A 23,641-nucleotide genomic window follows, 5' to 3' on the forward strand; every position below is an offset into this window, starting at 1 on the left:
GTTTGATGAAGACCGGTAAAAAAGGTTATTTTGGCATTTTGAGAGACATCAACTGAAAAGATGCCGGCTTCGTTTTCAGGTAGAACCTGTAAAAACAAACGGGGCTCCAATCAATGAAATAACTAGCGCATGTCCAAGGCAATACCACCAATCCATTCTTAAGTTATGAAGTACCAGAAGCAAGTCTGTTAAGATACTGCTACTCAAAGGCACGGCATCATGGGATGTAATTTTTATCTTTCGCTTGTCAAACCAAAACGTTTTTAATCGTTAAGAATAGTGTGTATTTCTGTATAAACGGATACGATAACCCTTTTATTAATACTCTAAACGAGTATAAAAAGTCTCTGGAACACAGATTACACTAGGCCAGGAATTACAAACTCGAATAGATTACATATCATACCTTTTTCTCCAAGATTGGTGGAGTTTGGAAGTCGACATATCTCCCTTAAAAACAGAAAAAAGGTACGTTTTACTGCTGAGGTATACTCCACATGGAAGATTACGCCATGCAAAAAGCATTAACATAGAAAGGAGATGAAACAAAATGTTTTTTTTTTTTAATTCCATCCCAGCTTATATTTTTCCCAGTTAAAACAGAGCTGCTTATTCCGTTTATTGAGACGATTCTAATACGTTTTAATACGTTTCTTAAATTTAATATTCCGAGAATCTAAGTTTTCAACTTAGAGATTCCAGGCCTTTACTGTTTCAACAGCGAGATTCCGAGAATTTAGTTTTTCTATATATCAAGAATCTAAGTTTTCAACATAACGTTTACAGGCCTCTACTATTTCATCAGCGAGATTCCAAGAATTTAGTTTTTCTATATGGAGTTTCCGACATTTTACTTTTTCATCGTCCGCGACCCGTTTGCCAAGTGGCTACGGTACTGGAATACAATGCGGGAGGTCTTGGGCTCAACCCAAGGCCGGACCAACGCTCAGTCTTAAATAATTACTGAGCAGAAGGTGCTTCTGTTGCTATAATACATCTACAACTGGTGAAACCTTCATAAAGCTCGGTTAACCACCTGAAAATAGCGGTTCTCTTCTCCATTCTAAAAGAACCACTGAGAACGTAACGAACCCTGGTGTGACCACCCTAGGCTTACTCATTCGTTGTAATCATATCGTAGATGTATAGCGCCTTTGAACACATCCGCATGGAAAAGTGCGCTATACAAAAGCACTGTCTATCATTGTCGACATTATAGGTTCTCCTTTTTAATGTCGAGATTCCGACTGGTAATTCCATTCTACATTCTTTTCTACATCCGAAGTGTTTTGAGTACGAAAACATCAATTTATAGTGAGATATTGATAAAAGGAATTATGTATTACTCAAGCTGTTTGCAAATTTTCATTTACTGTGCATGTAAAACCAAATACCGACTTTGCTTTTCAAGCAGTAATCCACAATAGTAATAAATGATCATCACTAATTACTCTCGTTTTATGAACGGTGAGGCTAAAAATAAACCCAAAAGTTAAAAACATGCTTCAAACGTACCAGCCTGAGAGACAAAGACAACGCATTTTTATTTATTTCAATCTAGCTAAAATCGTCTGGTAACAATTTAAATTTGAGGAATACCCGGGAAAAAACAACAGCAATAGAGAAAAGAAAACTAAACTAAATTAGTCAATACATTTAAAGAGTTGTATGCTTCCATTTTTCCTGGTCATGTTCATATCATAGAAAATAAGAACATCCATAATAATTCCTTGTATAACGCGTAACGTAAGAACATACTTAAAAGGCATTTCAGGCTCAAAAATAGGAGCCTTCACATTCGTTCCAGCCTCAACCGCAAAATCGGACCTTCTTCTTATAAAAAAACGTGTACTCAGTTATATTTCACAGCTTTCCTCCACATGTTCCATCCCAAGAAACCCATGTAAAATAAATGTATCAAAGGTGGATTCTCTTACCTGAAGTCTTGCAAGTGTACTCTCTTTCTGGGGCTGCTACTTCAGCACCGTCCCTAGCTGTCACCTCATTGGTGGTATCTTGTACTTCACACGGTTCGTCGGCCCATTTTCCATTGGCCTTGAGTACCCCACAGTCTCCATGCTCCGTTGCTTGGCTGGGTTTATTCGTATCCCAATTAGTAAACCCTCCAAAAGCTGAGCCATCTATCCAGTTGAAGGACTTTTCTTGGTTATTGTTATCGGTTAATCCCATCCACTGATCACCAGAAGCGCGTGAGCTCACAAAGTCGTTTTCCAATTGGTTATGGATGGACGCCAAATGAACGCTGGTACCGTGCGATATACAATCGCCTTCCGCTCCGTACCAAGTTGATTCCTTAAGTTGATCTCGTTTACGTTGACTGTAATAATGACCATTCCAATAGACCCAGCCACCTGAGATACATAAAATGTAGACAGCAATGGATTGTTATTAAGCGCTTGCTACGCAGATTAGATTAACTATCTACCAAAGCACATATTCAAAAAGAAAATTCAAGCATTACTATTTATAACTTTAGAAACTCTGGACAGTTATGCTGACACTAGCACTCTTATTTCTGAAATAAAAAAGGCATCTTAATTATAATTCAATCGCAAATTATAATATTTTTCTTCACTTTTTATCACTTTTTTTCCTCTTTTGACAAATAATGTATTCAAAATCGACTTTTTTTAACGCCTTCAATTAGTAATTCGTGTTTGTATCTCCTTAACACCGCCTGCCTAGATTAGCTCGCTATTTGCAGGCGGTGTTCATTGTAAATAATCTTTTGGAAGACTCAATAAACTTGAAACTTGAAACTTGAAACTAAGGATACGTATAAACTCAAGACAACTTCGACTCTGGCGAGGTTGTAATTTTCGATGGTATTTTACAAAGTTATGGTGTGTTGGAGGGGGTGTTTCAAGAACACTACAACTAGTGTAGCGGCCCCGGAAAGTCCTTCCACAAGTAAATCTCTCTGTGTAGCAGCTCCAAGTTTTATGGCTAGGAAAATGATTTGATGACTTAGTTTTTACTCAAAAGACACTTTCTGTCCCGAACATATAGTTGTTTTTAAGAGGAGAGGAGCCAAATAATTCACACTACACCTTAAATAGCGTTGAATTGCAAAAGTCATTTCATCGCAATGGCCATCACCGATCAACCAAAACCTCTTATCTTGAATCCTTTATTGTTTCCTATTATCATTTTTCTGCTACTTAGCATTTCCAGGCAGTCCTTGAGGGCTAGTGAAATGAAGAGCAATGTTTTATCACCACAGAATAATCGGCCGATAATCACAAAACGATATAATGAAGAATTTATTAACCGAGCAAAATGCCCAGTAAAATTCAGTAAAATTTGTTACAAAGCACAGATCGATAAATTATTGGAAATTACAGCCTTTTTCCATTCGTTTACCTTACTTAAGGACGGTTTCTTACCTGCAAAGAGTTGACTCGATTTACCAGTTAAATCACACCATGACGTTCTCACTTAGTTTGTGTGACCACGGACTCCTCGAGGCAAAATCTTGACAATTTTTTTCTTTTATTCTTACCACCATTAGACAACTGGATATCATTCGCAGGGTATTTTAAGTCTAATGGTGCTTGCGGCCAATTTGAACTTCTCTTGAGGTGTGGTAGGTAAGTCAACTATGGTAAATTAAATGTACCGATTGGGACAACCTTTCTAGTACCCCCAAACAGTAGTCATGCATTTTCAAGCCGAACTATGAGGAAAAGAGCAATACCGAGCAGGTACAGGTGGGAAATTTCGAATTGCGCAACATGTCCATTTTCTGACGCAGGGAAAAAACGGAGAAACGCTGCTAATTTTTAAACTTGTAGCCTGTGTCTACTCAGTGACAAGGGTCTCACATTAAAATTAACAGGCTTAAGAGTGTCCGCCATGAATAACGCACTAGCAAGGTGGAAATTTCCTGTATATACTTACTTTCCTCCTTTGTGTATACAATAGCTTTGATTCGGAGCTTTCCATCTTCATAGTTATTTGTGGCGTCTGCCCGGGTGATGAAATCTGTCCACTCCCAACTCTCAGGATTTAACTGCGGTTCTGAAACGTCGCTAATAGCGTCTCTAGAAGGACAAGAACCAGTCACCAGAGACCACCTCTTTGACTTCCTCCATTCAGCTGAGTCGTATTTAATACGGCGATGTATCTTTGTATTTCCGTTCCTTGCTATCACAGACAACCGGAGAGAATTCTGAAAAGGCCAGTGTAGTTTACTGTCGCTGCTTCCCTTCACAACGTAGACGTGGAGGTTTCCAAGGGAGCCAGCAGTTGAGGATGGGCAAATTTTAAGGCGGAAAGCATGATATGTGCTTTGTATACGAAACACAGTGCTTTGAGCACAGGTTTCCCCGGATAGGGATTCAAGTTCAGATCCATCTGCCTCCCATATAAACTCTTCTTTCCCTGGTGTAATGACGTCAGCGTTCTCAGCATTTTGACCTGCGAATCAATACCAGATAAATTGTGACCGTTTTAAGCTCTTTAATCTTTATTTTCGGGACTTTGTGAAAGTCCTGTATATACTGTCCGAATAATGCTGTTAGTGCAGCCCCTGTGAAGCCGCCGGCTCTGTTAACCAGCCACCTCTATTTACGTCTCTCTCGCGGTCCCCCTTTACGTTTGTACTCCTCGTTTCCACACCCACTCGGTGCGTGCAATGTGGCGTCAAAACAAAGAACGAAGCCCGGATTTTCGAAGTTGAAACACGATCTACCACTTTTTTTATTAAATTAATTTATTTATTAAGTTATACATTTATTCAATTAATTATATATTTAAGCTGATTTATATTTAAGTTAGTGTGATTTTGTTTCCACTAAGAAACGATTCAAATAGTTTTATAGATTCAGTCTTTGATAAAGGTTTTATTATTAAATATATTGCAAATCTAACATAGCACAAACTCGTACACATTCCCGTGACATCAGCTTTAATAATGGATGCACTGTGGTGAGCATCAATGGTCCCAGGAGCGGTTGACCCAACGGACCAATGAACCAAATCCCCTCCATGAAAGCCATCACAATTCGTCTTCACATCGTTGATGTTAGTGATCTTCGAGGTCCATACATTGAAGTACGCAATCTCTCCTACAAACGCTTCTGCATCGATTAGATTTGTTTTCGGCTCCTGTTGTCTACCAAGAACAAGGTAGCCTTCTTTTTGAAGTGTATTGCCCTGGCCGAGGGAGAACGTTTCTGACGCTTCACTCGGATTATCTATGAAAAGAGACCATTGTCCAGTCGATGATTCCCACTGAATACATACAAAATGCCAACGACCGTCATTTAGGGTTTTACTGAACTCGTCACTGGTAGAATCCTTGAACGTCAGCCTGAAATTAGGATGCGATCTGATCACCAGCTCGTTGGCTCGGATTTTAGTAGCGTACGAAAGTAAGGTGCCCGCACTGGTTTGCTCCGTTCTCATCCAAACCGAAATAGTTAGTGCGTCCAGTTCTGGAAAAACTGTGTTGGCAGAAACGTGGGACTTTCTCCTCATGAAAAGCTTGTGATTATTGTCACCTGAGCAGTACAAACAAAACAAACAAAATCAAAGTGCACAAAAGAGAATTTCCTCATTCGAAGCTCGAGCAATACACATATGGACAATCTTAAGAGAGCTATAGGCCAAATAAAACAACAGCACTAGAAAAGATAGACTTGGACCAGATAAGGCTCCGAGAAATCCGGCTGGGCTTATTTTTGTATTTGAAAAACAGAGCTTCGGAGTGTTACAGTATAGTGTTTCCAACCTGACTATAAATGGCGTCCACTTTCTGCCAAAGAGCAAGCCCAACCGCAACATCACTTCCCAAATATAAAGGGGAAATACACTGTTGTTATTACTTTGCAATTCCTTTAATGTTCCTTACTTACGTTGCTTGTCAAAACATTCGAAAATGGGGCAGCATTCTCCATTAGCCGGGTAGAAGGTGCAGCCATGTGGCAGTAGGCCTGGGCATTGCAGAACTGTGTCGCAAATGGTGGTGCCATCTTGACATACACAGTTGCGGCAGGGTGTCGATGGGGGATCTGTTGGGTCTCCAAAACGCTCTCCAGACAGGAAAGTGTTGTTATGAAATACGCACTTACCTACAAGGGAAGATTAAATTCTAAAACAATGCTTCCAGGAGCAGATAGCTGGTACTGATAAGGTCTAAATTACTTTTTCAAGCATTTTTAAGGGATCCTTTAAAATGACACAATAACCCTACTTATGGATACCCTGTATTAAAACTGAAAAGTTTTTTTTTGCTTAAAAAAAGCTACAGGTTTTATAGTGAGCGCGTCAGGGAGTAAATAACCTTTCATGTGAATATATGAAGAATACTTCATTTGAGCGTCTCATGACAAGCCATCAATAAGCGAAACGTTTTGACTACCTTCCCTTTATGAGTTATGAGTGTGTGTAAACATCTAAGTGTAAACTCCATTTTGACGCATTATTTGTTTAACTTATGCATCGCTTTGTATCCTCTCTTATATTCTGTGATTGTGTTGTATGTGCACGGTAAAACACAACTGTTCTAATTCGTTGCCTCTGATAAGAGACACAACGGTGCCCTTTGCTTGTCTGTAGGAACGTAGTGTACTTGAGGAAGCGCGATGAACAAGCTTCCCAGAAAATAATGTATGACCGTTTCTTACAAGAGTAGTTCTGCCACTAACAAAAGACGCAAGGATGCCCTTGCTCTGTTCGCAGGAACGTAGTGTACTTGAGTGAACGCCACGAACAGGCCTGCCAGAGAATAATTTATCACGTTTTTAACTAGAGCTGCATATATTTTATAAATAGATGTTGAAGCCTTGTTGTTACGTCGATCGAAAATTACGAAGAAAAACAAGGGTTGTTGGATTATAATGCTTGTACTTACACTGATCTCCTTTCTCTACGCCGTAATCACAACACTTTGAATCATCAAGTTTGTAGACCTTCTTGTTTTGACAGCAACTCCACAAGGCCTTTTCTGAAAGTGGAACGACTGTCTTTGTTTTTCCGCATGTCAAACAGAAACTCTCTTCGGCGTTGAAGCCTTGATTACCACAGCAGTATCGCATATCAGCCTTTTTAACAGACAGCAACGACGTGACAACATCATTGCAGCAGACGGCCTGCGTCGTCAAGAAGGGTTTATCGCCGCAGCATTGGACCGTACTGTCATCAGCATCCGAGTCTTGTCCAGGAAGATAGTGGACCTTACCTTAAGAAAACAAAAAACCAGATAAGTAAGAAGGTTTACGCTATCAGGGTTCAAAGGCCTGAAATGCAATGTGGTAACCTGGGGGGTTCACAAACCGACAGCTGGGATCCCAAACCCTGCGGTACGAGCAGATAAATTTTTTAACCTTTCTCCAGTTCTATGTAGTAAGTCTCATAGTGAGTCTCTAGCATTTTCGTAAAATGCAGTCAAAAAAATTTGATGACAGATCAACTAAAAATCCTCACTTTGTTAAAGTACGAAATTTCCTCCATGTGTTTGCTCAACGATGTATTAATACTGTGAGGAGAAGCTTTACATTTCGATCCATTTTGGCAGTTAAATTAAGGGTTTAGGAAATCTCTAGGAATTGGAAAGCGTTTGCGGGATCAGAGAGACAAATTCTCAACGTTTTGGGAATCAGGGATTAAATTTTGAGCGAAACATAGTAGAATCAGGCATAACACTGAAAATAATCGTCGACACGAACACTATGAATTTTTAAGGATTCCTGGATTCTGAGCTCGTTATCCAACCCTATTGAAAAATATCGATGGCTTAGTTCCTTACCACGGCAACAAGTTTGTAAATCAGGAAAGTAGCCTTTCACGCCGCAACATCTTGCCCCTTTCGCATCTCTAAGAGCACCAGACAGATCGCTCAGGAAACCTTCGCAACAGGTAGATTTTTGTGGGTTGTATGGCTTCTCACCAGCGCAGCATTTCCAGGTCTCTTTCCTAGGACGCACAAAGTGACTGGAACCACATCTGTCACACACTTTATAGCGAACGTCATAATTCACTTCGCCGCATTTCTCCACCATATCTGTGAATATTGTACATGTCAATTGGGTGCTTAAAATACTTCAAGCAATTCTAAAGTATTTGGTTATGAGCGAGGCAAAGAGCCAAAGGATGGAGGTGAACCGTGTGTCCGCACTCCATCACTGCTAAAACAAGGCCAAATATTTTGGTAAAAGAGACTTTGCTGACTGAACTGAGACTGGCTTTTTAAAATAGCTGCGTTGTTTCTCCCCATGTGAAGGAATCCAAAATCGTTTAGGATTCGGTGTAAATGGATTCTAGACTCCAAAATACCTAGACTCCGGATTGCGTATTTCAAAGTCCAAAAAATGGTGGATTCCGGATTTCGGACCCCCTTATATGTACATAGGACGAGATCTGTCTTTAAGAGCACGATCAAAGCAGTTGCTGGTAAGCAGACTATTGTAACACAACAAATATTCCTTTCCGTGTGTCATTACTTAGATTAGGGCATTTGATAACCTGATTTCACAGTAGGGTACTTTAATTCTATTCCTGCTTTAGCCAGATCGATACTGGGTAGAGGTTATAAGGGCTTAAAAAGGGTTGGATTTAAATATCAACGTTCAGATGTTATTCTCTGTACCTTTTTGTATGATCAATTTTCCAGTATCACTTTGAAAAGGACCTCCGATCAACATCTGTATGTCTCCCAAATCGGATGCGAAGGAGTCGCTGAAGCTTACGGATTGCGTGCCGTTCAAACGTCTAGAGTTCCTGATAAACTGAACTTGGTCTCCAACTTTCAAAGGGCGGCTTTTTCCGAGGCTGTCGTGATAGTCAGAGACGTAACTGCCAGCAACGATGAACTTATTTTCTGGGCACGATTCCGTATTCCACATCCAGTGTTTAAGGTGTGGCAACCCTGGACAAGTACCTAAACTACACTGCTTCCGGTCTGACTCACAGCTCAGCCACAAGCCAAACCCTTGGTCATTTTCCCTGTAAAAGAGGGCAACCTCGTCTCCATAACGAATGGGATTATTTTTTGAGGATCGCTCCTTGGCGTAAATGTACAGCACTTTTCTTCGGTGAGTGAAGGCGTTTTCATACACTTGTCGCTTTGAGAAGCTACATTCTTTGTTACCACATGTCAACCATGAGCTGCCGGCGGATGGCGACTCACTGGCAGCAAAAAGAACCGGGTCGCTACTGTAGATATGATCTGGGTCTTCTTCTGGCAAGGCAAATAATAATTAATCAGTCAATCAGTCAATCAATCAATCAATCAATCAATCAATCAGTCCGTCAGTCAGTCAGTCAGTCAATCAATCAATCAGTCAGTCAGTCAGTCAGTCGATTAATTCATTGTTGCAATACCTTTTCATCTCAGTAAGACTACAGCAATCTGTCATACTAGTGGTCAGTCAATCAATCAATCAATAACTTTATTTACCCACGGGATCATTTTACTAAAAAGTGGTCTTGTAAAGAGCCGTGCACGTTAACCTTAAATATATAACATAGTACTTAAAAACTAAGAATGCTTCGACTGTTAGTCTCAGAGTGAGTGCGTTCTTAGCATGTTCTTCAACACATTTTGATCAATTTCAGCCATAACATTCTTGTAAAAAATGCCCTATAAAAAAAACTAGAGCGACGGTTATCTTTTTTTCACATTTTCACGCTTAGCGGTTAACCCTACTGTGACCCTAGAGAAACGGCTGGTAGGGGCATTTACCTGCAGAAGCTGAAAGGCTCCAAATTCCTCCAAACAGGAGAAAGACTACCCAGCATCCTATGGATGCTGCCATCGTACGTCTGTTGCCAATTTAGGCCCTGCAAAAAGACAGATCAGATAGGATACTTTTGGTAGCCAACTGGAGGTTGAATCACCTACGAAACAGGAAGAACCTACCCCTCGCCATTTAGGATTTAAAATATCGGAGGGGTCGTCAATTTAAACCCCCAAAAGCCCTTCAGTAGTCGTTATTGGTAAATAGCGTTACGCACTATATGGCGTATTTTCCTAGGAGCCTTTCGTTTTATCTGAATGACCTTCATTCGCATGAAAATGTATGTGCTTTCATGAAAACAAGAAGTGATGCTTCAGAATTGTTGTACGGTGTTCACATAACCTAACAATCTAAAGCTTAATATTTGGGTTTCTAAGATTTTAAAAGCTTCCAGGCTTTATCACTGTGCTCTTTCCTCTTAATCATTGCCCTCTATTAAAAGGAGTCGCGTTCAACTTTGCAGTATTTTTTTCCTTTCTTTGTAAGCTTCAATAGTTAATTTAGTTTGTAAATAGTGCTTCTATATTCTGCAATGATTTAATGCTTATAATGTCTTTTGTAAGTTACAAATACAACAAGTGGAATACAGGAATTTTGTTTAAAACAAAGCGTGTTACCAGTATTGATGTTAATGGAACTCAAATTTACGATGACAAGGAAATTGCAAAAAGTGTGGACAGACTCGTTCAAGTTTTTGGACGATGTCTACCATCTGCACGATCGTTCAAATTTCTGATGTCAGGTCCATCGTACACTTTCCGAGGAAGTATCTGTCGATTTCATCCGTGATCAACTAAAGAAGCTCAAAACCAAAAAAGCTGTTGGACTAGCCTGCGAGCAAGCTCTCCTATTTGGGCGAGTGAAGCGAGTCTCGCGAGAACGCGCGAGCGAGCGGCGAAGCCGCGAGGGGCCGGCGATAGGAGAGCTTGCAACCATCCCTTACAAATTTTCATTTGTACTTCGCCCAGACGAAGGGAAATACCATTGGCTGAAAAATGACGTTCCGGAAATCAAAGTTGATTGATAACAGGCTAAGCTGGCACCCGCTTCGTCTGTGTGTCAAATTTGGTTCTCAGGGGGATCAGATTGGTACCGAGAACTTGTTTCAGCCCTCAAAGCAGACGGGCTCGTTTGATGTAATTCTCGTAAAGAGAATATTGCGAGCCGAGGATAAGTCGGATCGAGTTTGTAGTTCTTGTGGAAGGAAAACGAAAACCCTTCATCACTGAGTTGTATTCGTTTGTGTCAAGCACCTTGTTTAGTTCTGAAAACCGGGAGAGTGAAAGTGAAGAGTGATTCAAGCGCTGTTTTCCAACATCGGTTTCTTCGCCAAGTTAAATTCTACTGGGTAGAAAAATTCAGAAACATGTACTTGACAGTGTAGCTGTGTAGCGTAACCGTAAAGAAGGAAAAGAGAAAGAGTTGGAAGCAACTGGAGTAAAACTTAAGAGAACCAAGTGCAGGAAAACGCTATTCTCCAGTTCCAGACGGACAGATATATGACGTTTTTGTTGGTGATTGTGATGGGGAGTAGTCTTCTACACTGCAGTACCGACTACGGATGACTTTTCAAAAGTAAACGAAACGAGAATCAAATAAGTGAGTTCTTATCCGAGTAGACATGTTGAAGTTCGATGTCCCCGTGGAAAAAAGAAATATAAAAACATTGCTTATAAATAAATAATTCTACGCGTCCTCGCCTGTCGGTTGTCACTTTTCTAATCTGCGGCACGTTTGCGGTGACAGTTTTCACGCTTTGCGGAGTCCCGGGGTTTCCGGGGTGGAAATGAAAATTTATAAGAGATGGTTGCAAGCTCTCCTTTCCTCGGCCCCCTCGCTCGCGCGTTCTCGCGAGGCTCACTTCGCTTACCCAAATAGGAGAGCTTGCTCGCAGGCTACTGTTGGACTTGATCAGTTACCTGCACGTCTGTTAAAGAACTCAGCTGAAATAATTGCCAAACCGTTGACTACTCTTATTAATGCTTCTTTGATTTATGGTTACATCCCCTCTGAATGGAAATGGGCACGGGTAAATCCTTTGTTCAAGAATGGCAAATCAAACGACATGGATAATTATCGACCGATATCTGTGCTACCGACCATATCCAAGGTTCTAGAAAGAGTAGTTCACACGCAGTTATATGATTTTCTGGCTAGAGAAAAGTTATTGAGTCCCTACCAATGTGGCTTCCGCAAGGGCCACTCTACTGATTTGGCTGTCTTATCATTCACTAACAGCATAAGGCGCAGTATGGATCAGGGTCTACTAACTGGTGCAGTTTTCATCGATTTGCTACTAGAGAAACTCACGATGGGATATGGAGTCACTGGAAAAGAGCTTGGATGGTTTAGGGATTACCTAACCGATAGACGACAAGTGGTGACAGTCCAAAGTACTCTGTCAGACCCTTGTGATGTTGCTTTTGGTGTGCCGCAAGGTTCAATCCTTGGACCATTGTTGTTTGTGCTGTTCATCAATGACTTACCTACTGCTATCAGCAAATGTAATATATTATTATACGCTGATGATGCTGTTGTTTTTGCAGCCCACAAGGACATTAAAATCTTGGAGGAAACTTTGAATGTCGAACTAGATGAAGTGAATAAATGGACTCTCAGTAATTTTCTTTTTATCAACAAAAGAAAAACAGAATTTGTAATTTTTGGAACTGATGCTAGGCTTTCTAAAGCTACTGACACAGTAGTTATCAAAATAGGTGATTACGAAATTTATAGAGTTTATGATTTTAAGTAATTAGGCATCGTTCTTGACGATAGTCTTACGTGGAAAGACCATGTTCGTTATGTTATTTCTAAGGTTGGTAAAAGAGTTGGTGTCTTAGGGCGCCTTAGAAGGAATATCACTATACATGCAGCTTTCGAGATGTATAATTCATTAATTTTGCCCATTTTTGATTATTGCGATGTTGTTTGGTCCAGCTGCAATAAAGCAGATATGGAAAGTCTTGAATGTTTGCAAAGGCGGGCCTCGAAAATTATAGTTAAATCTAAATGTGGTACAACATCCACCGACTATATTAAATTTCAGAGTTTAGAAGATTGCCGTAACGCTCATATTTTAGGTTTAGTGAAGAGGTGTTTAAATAATAATGTACCACAGTTTTTAAAGAATTATTTTAAGTTGAATAAGGAAGTTATTTCAAGAGAAACAAGAAGAAGCAATTTTATATACTTACCTGCAGTAAGAACTGAGACCACCAAGAAAAGTTTTTATTATAATGGCTCAGTTGTGTATAATAATTATTTAGTAAATAAGAATTAGTTTTAATTGTTATACTGTACTATTATTGACTTATAGTTACTTAGTTTCTTATTATTTAGTTTGAACTTTTTTATTAGTCTTAATTTAGGGCTCCTATTGATAACAGATATACTTTTAAGTATTCTGAAGGGATTACCCTAGTTAAATAAAGGTTTACTGCTACTATCGCTTTTTGTTCAGGTCAGGTCAAAAGATTTTTGGAATAAGACTTAAATGCTGCTTTCACACAGCGCACGATTTCCACCTAGTCCCAGTTAAGGATTTAGTTGTTATTTAAATCGAAGCATTTAAACAATTAAGTTGAGATATTCCAATCATTGACTCACATATTTAGTTTTAAAAAGAAACAAAATTGCGATAAAAACAAAATCTCAGAAATGAAAGAACCTTGAAATAGAATGGGTAAAGAAAGAAAGAAAGTGTGAAATCCCCTGCATCTACAAAACAAACCTATAAACCTATTATCAGTGGGAAAACATTTCTATTGTCTCAAAATATATCCCCTTCCCTTTAATTTGAATGTCCCTAAAAAAAAACATTTTATCGCTTGGGAACTTTGCTGGAATTAAGAGCTTTGGCAAACTACCTACCGCAATCTAGCGACAACAGCTTCTCGCTTCTTTGGAAAATATCCTTCCGTTGCTTTATGGTTGCAGTCGCTTGGTGTTTTTACCTTTTTTCTTAAATCATTAACAATGTGATAAAGTAGGTTTAAGTCGTCACCTGAGTGTGAACCCGCTGTGATGCCATGCTGCGTAAAACTCTGATTTCTAGGTAAACAACCTGTTGGATGATTTTGGTACTATTTTTCACCTCACTGAAGCAAGAGAGCTTCACTTTTGCAATATCACAGGTGTATCAAATTTCACTAATACAATTTTGTTGCTTTCCGTATAAATTTGTTTCTTTTGTCCACTAACTCTTGGTAAATGCTGTAAAAGTATGTAACTGTACTTTGGAAGTTTATCATTATAAGTAAATAAAATGCATGGTTCCTTAGGAATCTCTCGATGCCAGATTAAATACCTATGTAATTGTTAGGATAATGTTAGGGAAAGAAACTCTGAATTCTCGAGCGAATTTACAATGACCAAATCTGGATTGAATGTTTGGTAAAAGCATCGGTTAATAAAAAGGTTAAGAGGATATCAAGGGTGCAGAAGTTTAATTAGCCAAATGAGACAGAGATGAGTGTAACAATACAGCCAATAAAGAAGAATTTTCTGCGATTCTTTAAAGCAGCCGGGGCATGCAAAGTAAAAACTAAAGGCAAAACTGGCAAAGGTTAAGATCATTGACGTCTACTTTCCTCGGATTTACAAGCTCAAAATACAGGCCCTTTACACTAGGCAACAAGTAATGAATTATTTATTGGTTTCCTGGTAACATGTTATTTTTCATCGATAGGTTGCTAAAAATTTCATTGCCTTAGTGAGACAAATCATTGAACCTCGTGAATAGAAGTACGGGTGGAGTTAATAACTACGATTGCATGCCTTTGAAAGGGCTAACCATAAGGCACCAACGCTTAACCGCCCGTACCAAACCAAACACTATTTTTTACATAGTTTTAATATATTTTAAAAACTGTTTTTATTGTATTTAGAAATAATATTAAAAATAGTTACTAAATTATGTTTTAAATGGTGTTTTAACCTGCTTTTAAAGGTGTTTAACCTGCTTTTAATGGTGTTTTAACCTGCTTAAAACCAGGTTAAAATCTATTTAAAACTGTTTTAAAATTATGCGAGCATTTTTTCAAATTCAGCAAAACCATTTTAAAATACATTTTAATGTTGCTTCAAACAGGTTAAAACACCATTAAAGGCAGGTTAAAACACCTTTAAAAGCAGGTTAAAACACCATTAAAAGCAGGTTAAAACACCTTCAAGAGCAGGTTAAAACACCTTTAAAAAGTAGGTTAAAAGACCATTAAAAGCACGTTAAAACACCGTTAAAACCAGGTTAAAAAACCTTTAAAAGCAGGTTAAAACACCTTTAAAAGCAGGTTAAAACACCTTTAAAAGCAGGTTAAAACACCTTTAAAACCAGGTTAAAAACACTTTGAAAATTAGTTGTTACCTACATGCAATTTTAAATGTAGTTTTCATACTGAAAGATAAAATACCATTAAAAGCAGCCTAAAAACCGTATAAAAATATATTATGTCATCCAGTTGCAAGCTTTGAAATACAATTAAAACAGCACATAAAACATTTGAAAGTATTTTGAACCTGCAATCAGGGAAAGATCGAATTAACCTACATGTTTTAACTATGCTATTTATGAGCCGTTTAAGGTCGTAGACGAGGAAGTATGTTCAAAATAGTCTTTAAACATCATAATCAAAACCTGATTTTGAACTTTACTTGTACAAACTACTTTTTAAATCTTTGATTTTAGGTTCTTCTTTCCAAAATGTAGTTTAAACGCTATTTTGGTTTTAGTCGTGAAATATAATAAAAATACCTCAAATTGTGGTAAAAATAGTTTTGAAATCGTTTAAATAGCTTAAAACTACTTCACAGACAGTTTTAAAATACAGTTGATTTGGTGCGGGCGGTCAACCGTCAAAATCGCAGCGGGATGCTACTAGCCATCATTGGTTTTAGGTCTAGTAAGATTTTCAAATGCCACCTTTTCAGCTTCTTCTACAGGTCTTAGTTTGGGATCGTTTGGAACTGTTAAAAAGGTCTCCTTCATCCAGTTCATTCATGCTGACTTCTTTGCGTGGAATCATAACTAACTTTCGTTTGACCTTATTTCATCCAAAAAAAAGGACGCCCACTGCCAGAACACAAAAGTGTTACCGATATCACCCTCCCGCAATTTCCCTTTACCACGCGGAAGCCCTTAGTAAACATTTACCTGAACCAGGTGAGGCCTGGTGATATCTGCTAGGCTAATTATTGTAAAATTGCATAGCTAAAGAGTGTTTGAATTTGTTAACGCGAGAAGTTTACAAAATCAGCTAAAATACAACATTCATTTCTTACTTAGACAAAAATGTTCCATTAACAGATATTTTGGTGTGTTGTCTGGTTTAGGTCGATAATATCTAGAGCCCTCCCCGCTACTGATACCATATAAACGTCAGTAAACGCAAGTATTCAGCAGAGTGATAAGTCAACGGCAGAAGAAAAGCAGTGTATTACGTTTGCGTTTTCAGAATGAGATCCGTTCCTCAGACTCTAGGTTTAAGTACAATTCTTTTGTTTGCAAAGGTGTAAGGGCTCTATTCAAAATCGACTTTTTTTAACGCCTTTAGTAATTCGTGTTTGTATGTCCTTAACACCGCCTGCCTAGATTAGCTCGCTATTTGCAGGCGGTGTTCATTGTAAGTAATTTTCTTTTTATCAACAAAAGAAAAACAGAATTTGTAATTTTGGAACTGATGCTAGGCTTTCTAAAGCTACTGACACAGTAGTTATCAAAATAGGTGATTATGAAATTTATAGAGTTTATGATTTTAAGTATTTAGGCATCGTTCTTGACGATAGTCTTACGTGGAAAGACCATGTTCGTTATGTTATTTCTAAGGTTGGTAAAAGAGTTGGTGTCTTAGGGCGCCTTAGAAGGAATATCACTATACATGCAGCTTTCGAGATGTATAATTCATTAATTTTGCCCATTTTTGATTATTGCGATGTTGTTTGGTCCAGCTGCAATAAAGCAGACATGGAAAGTCTTGAATGTTTGCAAAGGCGGGCCTCGAAAATTATAGTTAAATCTAAATGTGGTACAACATCCACCGACTATATTAAATTTCAGAGTTTAGAAGATTGCCGTAACGCTCATATTTTAGGTTTAGTGAAGAGGTGTTTAAATAATAATGTACCACAGTTTTTAAAGAATTATTTTAAGTTGAATAAGGAAGTTATTTCAAGAGAAACAAGAAGAAGCAATTTTATATACTTACCTGCAGTAAGAACTGAGACCACCAAGAAAAGTTTTTATTATAATGGCTCAGTTGTGTATAATAATTATTTAGTAAATAAGAATTAGTTTTAATTGTTATACTGTACTATTATTGACTTATAGTTACTTAGTTTCTTATTATTTAGTTTGAACTTTTTTATTAGTCTTAATTTAGGGCTCCTATTGATAACAGATATACTTTTAAGTATTCTGAAGGGATTACCCTAGTTAAATAAAGGTTTACTGCTACTATCGCTTTTTGTTCAGGTCAGGTCAAAAGATTTTTGGAATAAGACTTAAATGCTGCTTTCACACAGCGCACGATTTCCACCTAGTCCCAGTTAAGGATTTAGTTGTTATTTAAATCGAAGCATTTAAACAATTAAGTTGAGATATTCCAATCATTGACTCACATATTTAGTTTTAAAAAGAAACAAAATTGCGATAAAAACAAAATCTCAGAAATGAAAGAACCTTGAAATAGAATGGGTAAAGAAAGAAAGAAAGTGTGAAATCCCCTGCATCTACAAAACAAACCTATAAACCTATTATCAGTGGGAAAACATTTCTATTGTCTCAAAATATATCCCCTCCCCTTTAATTTGAATGTCCCTAAAAAAACATTTTATCGCTTGGGAACTTTGCTGGAATTAAGAGCTTTGGCAAACTACCTACCGCAATCTAGCGACAACAGCTTCTCGCTTCTTTAGAGAATATCCTTCCGTTGCTTTATGGTTGCAGTCGCTTGGTGTTTTTACCTTTTTTCTTAAATCATTAACAATGTGATAAAGTAGGTTTAAGTCGTCACCTGAGTGTGAACCCGCTGTGATGCCATGCTGCGTAAAACTCTGATTTCTAGGTAAACAACCTGTTGGATGATTTTGGTACTATTTTTCACCTCACTGAAGCAAGAGAGCTTCACTTTTGCAATATCACAGGTGTATCAAATTTCACTAATACAATTTTGTTGCTTTCCGTATAAATTTGTTTCTTTTGTCCACTAACTCTTGGTAAATGCTGTAAAAGTATGTAACTGTACTTTGGAAGTTTATCATTATAAGTAAATAAAATGCATGGTTCCTTAGGAATCTCTCGATGCCAGATTAAATACCTATGTAATTTTTAGGATAATGTTAGGGAAAGAAACTCTGAATTCTCGAGCGAATTTACAATGACCAAATCTGGATTGAATGTTTGGTAAAAGCATCGGTTAATAAAAAGGTTAAGAGGATATCAAGGGTGCAGAGTTTAATTAGCCAAATGAGACAGAGATGAGTGTAACAATACAGCCAATAAAGAAGAATTTTCTGCGATTCTTTAAAGCAGCCGGGGCATGCAAAGTAAAAACTAAAGGCAAAACTGGCAAAGGTTAAGATCATTGACGTCTACTTTCCTCGGATTTACAAGCTCAAAATACAGGCCCTTTACACTAGGCAACAAGTAATGAATTATTTATTGGTTTCCTGGTAACATGTTATTTTTCATCGATAGGTTGCTAAAAATTTCATTGCCTTAGTGAGACAAATCATTGAACCTCGTGAATAGAAGTACGGGTGGAGTTAATAACTACGATTGCATGCCTTTGAAAGGGCTAACCATAAGGCACCAACGCTTAACCGCCCGTACCAAACCAAACACTATTTTTTACATAGTTTTAATATATTTTAAAAACTGTTTTTATTGTATTTAGAAATAATATTAAAAATAGCTACTAAATTATGTTTTAAATGGTGTTTTAACCTGCTTTTAAAGGTGTTTAACCTGCTTTTAATGGTGTTTTAACCTGCTTAAAACCAGGTTAAAATCTATTTAAAACTGTTTTAAAATTATGCGAGCATTTTTTCAAATTCAGCAAAACCATTTTAAAATACATTTTAATGTTGCTTCAAACAGGTTAAAACACCATTAAAGGCAGGTTAAAACACCTTTAAAAGCAGGTTAAAACACCATTAAAAGCAGGTTAAAACACCTTCAAGAGCAGGTTAAAACACCTTTAAAAAGTAGGTTAAAAGACCATTAAAAGCACGTTAAAACACCGTTAAAACCAGGTTAAAAAACCTTTAAAAGCAGGTTAAAACACCTTTAAAAGCAGGTTAAAACACCTTTAAAAGCAGGTTAAAACACCTTTAAAACCAGGTTAAAAACACTTTGAAAATTAGTTGTTACCTACATGCAATTTTAAATGTAGTTTTCATACTGAAAGATAAAATACCATTAAAAGCAGCCTAAAAACCGTATAAAAATATATTATGTCATCCAGTTGCAAGCTTTGAAATACAATTAAAACAGCACATAAAACATTTGAAAGTATTTTGAACCTGCAATCAGGGAAAGATCGAATTAACCTACATGTTTTAACTATGCTATTTATGAGCCGTTTAAGGTCGTAGACGAGGAAGTATGTTCAAAATAGTCTTTAAACATCATAATCAAAACCTGATTTTGAACTTTACTTGTACAAACTACTTTTTAAATCTTTGATTTTAGGTTCTTCTTTCCAAAATGTAGTTTAAACGCTATTTTGGTTTTAGTCGTGAAATAGAATAAAAATACCTCAAATTGTGGTAAAAATAGTTTTGAAATCGTTTAAATAACTTAAAACTACTTCACAGACAGTTTTAAAATACAGTTGATTTGGTGCGGGCGGTCAACCGTCAAAATCGCAGCGGGATGCTACTAGCCATCATTGGTTTTAGGTCTAGTAAGACTTTCAAATGCCACCTTTTCAGCTTCTTCTACAGGTCTTAGTTTGGGATCGTTTGGAACTGTTAAAAAGGTCTCCTTCATCCAGTTCATTCATGCTGACTTCTTTGCGTGGAATCATAACTAACTTTCGTTTGACCTTATTTCATCCAAAAAAAAGGACGCCCACTGCCAGAACACAAAAGTGTTACCGATATCACCCTCCCGCAATTTCCCTTTACCACGCGGAAGCCCTTAGTAAACAGTTACCTGAACCAGGTGAGGCCTGGTGATATCTGCTAGGCTAATTATTGTAAAATTGCATAGCTAAAGAGTGTTTGAATTTGTTAACGCGAGAAGTTTACAAAATCAGCTAAAATACAACATTCATTTCTTACTTAGACAAAAATGTTCCATTAACAGATATTTTGGTGTGTTGTCTGGTTTAGGTCGATAATATCTAGAGCCCTCCCCGCTACTGATACCATATAAACGTCAGTGAACGCAAGTATTCAGCAGAGTGATAAGTCAACGGCAGAAGAAAAGCAGTGTATTACGTTTGCGTTTTCAGAATGAGATCCGTTCCTCAGACTCTAGGTTTAAGTACAATTCTTTTGTTTGCAAAGGTGTAAGGGCTCTATTCAAAATCGACTTTTTTTAACGCCTTTAGTAATTCGTGTTTGTATGTCCTTAACACCGCCTGCCTAGATTAGCTCGCTATTTGCAGGCGGTGTTCATTGTAAGTAATTTTCTTTTTATCAACAAAAGAAAAACAGAATTTGTAATTTTTGGAACTGATGCTAGGCTTTCTAAAGCTACTGACACAGTAGTTATCAAAATAGGTGATTATGAAATTTATAGAGTTTATGATTTTAAGTATTTAGGCATCGTTCTTGACGATAGTCTTACGTGGAAAGACCATGTTCGTTATGTTATTTCTAAGGTTGGTAAAAGAGTTGGTGTCTTAGGGCGCCTTAGAAGGAATATCACTATACATGCAGCTTTCGAGATGTATAATTCATTAATTTTGCCCATTTTTGATTATTGCGATGTTGTTTGGTCCAGCTGCAATAAAGCAGATATGGAAAGTCTTGAATGTTTGCAAAGGCGGGCCTCGAAAATTATAGTTAAATCTAAATGTGGTACAACATCCACCGACTATATTAAATTTCAGAGTTTAGAAGATTGCCGTAACGCTCATATTTTAGGTTTAGTGAAGAGGTGTTTAAATAATAATGTACCACAGTTTTTAAAGAATTATTTTAAGTTGAATAAGGAAGTTATTTCAAGAGAAACAAGAAGAAGCAATTTTATATACTTACCTGCAGTAAGAACTGAGACCACCAAGAAAAGTTTTTATTATAATGGCTCAGTTGTGTATAATAATTATTTAGTAAATAAGAATTAGTTTTAATTGTTATACTGTACTATCATTGACTTATAGTTACTTAGTCTCTTATTATTTAGTTTGAACTTTTTTATTAGTCTTAATTTAGGGCTCCTATTGATAACAGATATACTTTTAAGTATTCTGAAGGGATTACCCTAGTTAAATAAAGGTTTACTGCTACTATCGCTTTTTGTTCAGGTCAGGTCAAAAGATTTTTGGAATAAGACTTAAATGCTGCTTTCACACAGCGCACGATTTCCACCTAGTCCCAGTTAAGGATTTAGTTGTTATTTAAATCGAAGCATTTAAACAATTAAGTTGAGATATTCCAATCATTGACTCACATATTTAGTTTTAAAAAGAAACAAAATTGCGATAAAAACAAAATCTCAGAAATGAAAGAACCTTGAAATAGAATGGGTAAAGAAAGAAAGAAAGTGTGAAATCCCCTGCATCTACAAAACAAACCTATAAACCTATTATCAGTGGGAAAACATTTCTATTGTCTCAAAATATATCCCCTTCCCTTTAATTTGAATGTCCCTAAAAAAAACATTTTATCGCTTGGGAACTTTGCTGGAATTAAGAGCTTTGGCAAACTACCTACCGCAATCTAGCGACAACAGCTTCTCGCTTCTTTAGAGAATATCCTTCCGTTGCTTTATGGTTGCAGTCGCTTGGTGTTTTTACCTTTTTTCTTAAATCATTAACAATGTGATAAAGTAGGTTTAAGTCGTCACCTGAGTGTGAACCCGCTGTGATGCCATGCTGCGTAAAACTCTGATTTCTAGGTAAACAACCTGTTGGATGATTTTGGTACTATTTTTCACCTCACTGAAGCAAGAGAGCTTCACTTTTGCAATATCACAGGTGTATCAAATTTCACTAATACAATTTTGTTGCTTTCCGTATAAATTTGTTTCTTTTGTCCACTAACTCTTGGTAAATGCTGTAAAAGTATGTAACTGTACTTTGGAAGTTTTTCATTATAAGTAAATAAAATGCATGGTTCCTTAGGAATCTCTCGATGCCAGATTAAATACCTATGTAATTGTTAGGATAATGTTAGGGAAAGAAACTCTGAATTCTCGAGCGATTTACAATGACCAAATCTGGATTGAATGTTTGGTAAAAGCATCGGTTAATAAAAAGGTTAAGAGGATATCAAGGGTGCAGAGTTTAATTAGCCAAATGAGACAGAGATGAGTGTAACAATACAGCCAATAAAGAAGAATTTTCTGCGATTCTTTAAAGCAGCCGGGGCATGCAAAGTAAAAACTAAAGGGTGGAATACACCTGGCAAAGGTTAAGATCATTGACGTCTACTTTCCTCGGATTTGCAAGCTCAAAATACAGGCCCTTTACACTAGGTAACAAGTAATGAATTATTTATTGGTTTCCTGGTAACATGTTATTTTTCATCGATAGGTTGCTAAAAATTTCATTGCCTTAGTGAGACAAATCATTGAACCTCGTGAATAGAAGTACGGGTGGAGTTTAAAATAACTACGATTGCATGCCTTTGAAAGGGCTAACCATAAGGCACCAACGCTTAACCGCCCGTACCAAACCAAACACTATTTTTTACATAGTTTTAATATATTTTAAAAACTGTTTTTATTGTATTTAGAAATAATATTAAAAATAGCTACTAAATTATGTTTTAAATGGTGTTTTAACCTGCTTTTAAAGGTGTTTAACCTGCTTTTAATGGTGTTTTAACCTGCTTAAAACCAGGTTAAAATCTATTTAAAACTGTTTTAAAATTATGCGAGCATTTTTTCAAATTCAGCAAAACCATTTTAAAATACATTTTAATGTTGCTTCAAACAGGTTAAAACACCATTAAAGGCAGGTTAAAACACCTTTAAAAGCAGGTTAAAACACCATTAAAAGCAGGTTAAAACACCTTCAAGAGCAGGTTAAAACACCTTTAAAAAGTAGGTTAAAAGACCATTAAAAGCACGTTAAAACACCGTTAAAACCAGGTTAAAACACCTTTAAAAGCAGGTTAAAACACCTTTAAAAGCAGGTTAAAACACCTTTAAAACCAGGTTAAAACACCTTTAAAACCAGGTTAAAACACCTTTAAAACCAGGTTAAAAACACTTTGAAAATTAGTTGTTACCTACATGCAATTTTAAATGTAGTTTTCATACTGAAAGATAAAATACCATTAAAAGCAGCCTAAAAACCGTATAAAAATATATTATGTCATCCAGTTGCAAGCTTTGAAATACAATTAAAACAGCACATAAAACATTTGAAAGTATTTTGAACCTGCAATCAGGGAAAGATCGAATTAACCTACATGTTTTAACTATGCTATTTATGAGCTGTTTAAGGTCGTAGACGAGGAAGTATGTTCAAAATAGTCTTTAAACATCATAATTAAAACCTGATTTTGAACTTTACTTGTACAAACTACTTTTTAAATCTTTGATTTTAGGTTCTTCTTTCCAAAATGTAGTTTAAACGCTATTTTGGTTTTAGTCGTGAAATAGAATAAAAATACCTCAAATTGTGGTAAAAATAGTTTTGAAATCGTTTAAATAGCTTAAAACTACTTCACAGACAGTTTTAAAATACAGTTGATTTGGTGCGGGC

At 37.0% G+C, this 23,641-nt stretch overlaps 1 protein-coding gene and 1 long non-coding RNA gene across 2 annotated transcripts in view; one reads left to right on the forward strand and one right to left on the reverse strand.

Moving 5' to 3' along the window:
* LOC140922709 (pre-mRNA-splicing factor 18-like) overlaps positions 1–23,641 on the forward strand; it is an 85,028-nt gene that overhangs the window by 26,947 nt on the left and 34,440 nt on the right. The gene's annotated exons all lie outside the window — the stretch shown is intronic.
* On the reverse strand, positions 29–2,029 carry LOC140923675 (uncharacterized). The gene is made up of 3 exons (XR_012164171.1): positions 1,938–2,029; positions 407–450; positions 29–86 (listed from the first exon to the last, which is right to left on the reverse strand). It is a non-coding gene; the product is annotated as an uncharacterized lncRNA (long non-coding RNA).

This window comes from Porites lutea, chromosome 13 (genome assembly GCF_958299795.1).
Source record: "Porites lutea chromosome 13, jaPorLute2.1, whole genome shotgun sequence".
NCBI classification, from domain to species: domain Eukaryota; kingdom Metazoa; phylum Cnidaria; class Anthozoa; order Scleractinia; family Poritidae; genus Porites; species Porites lutea.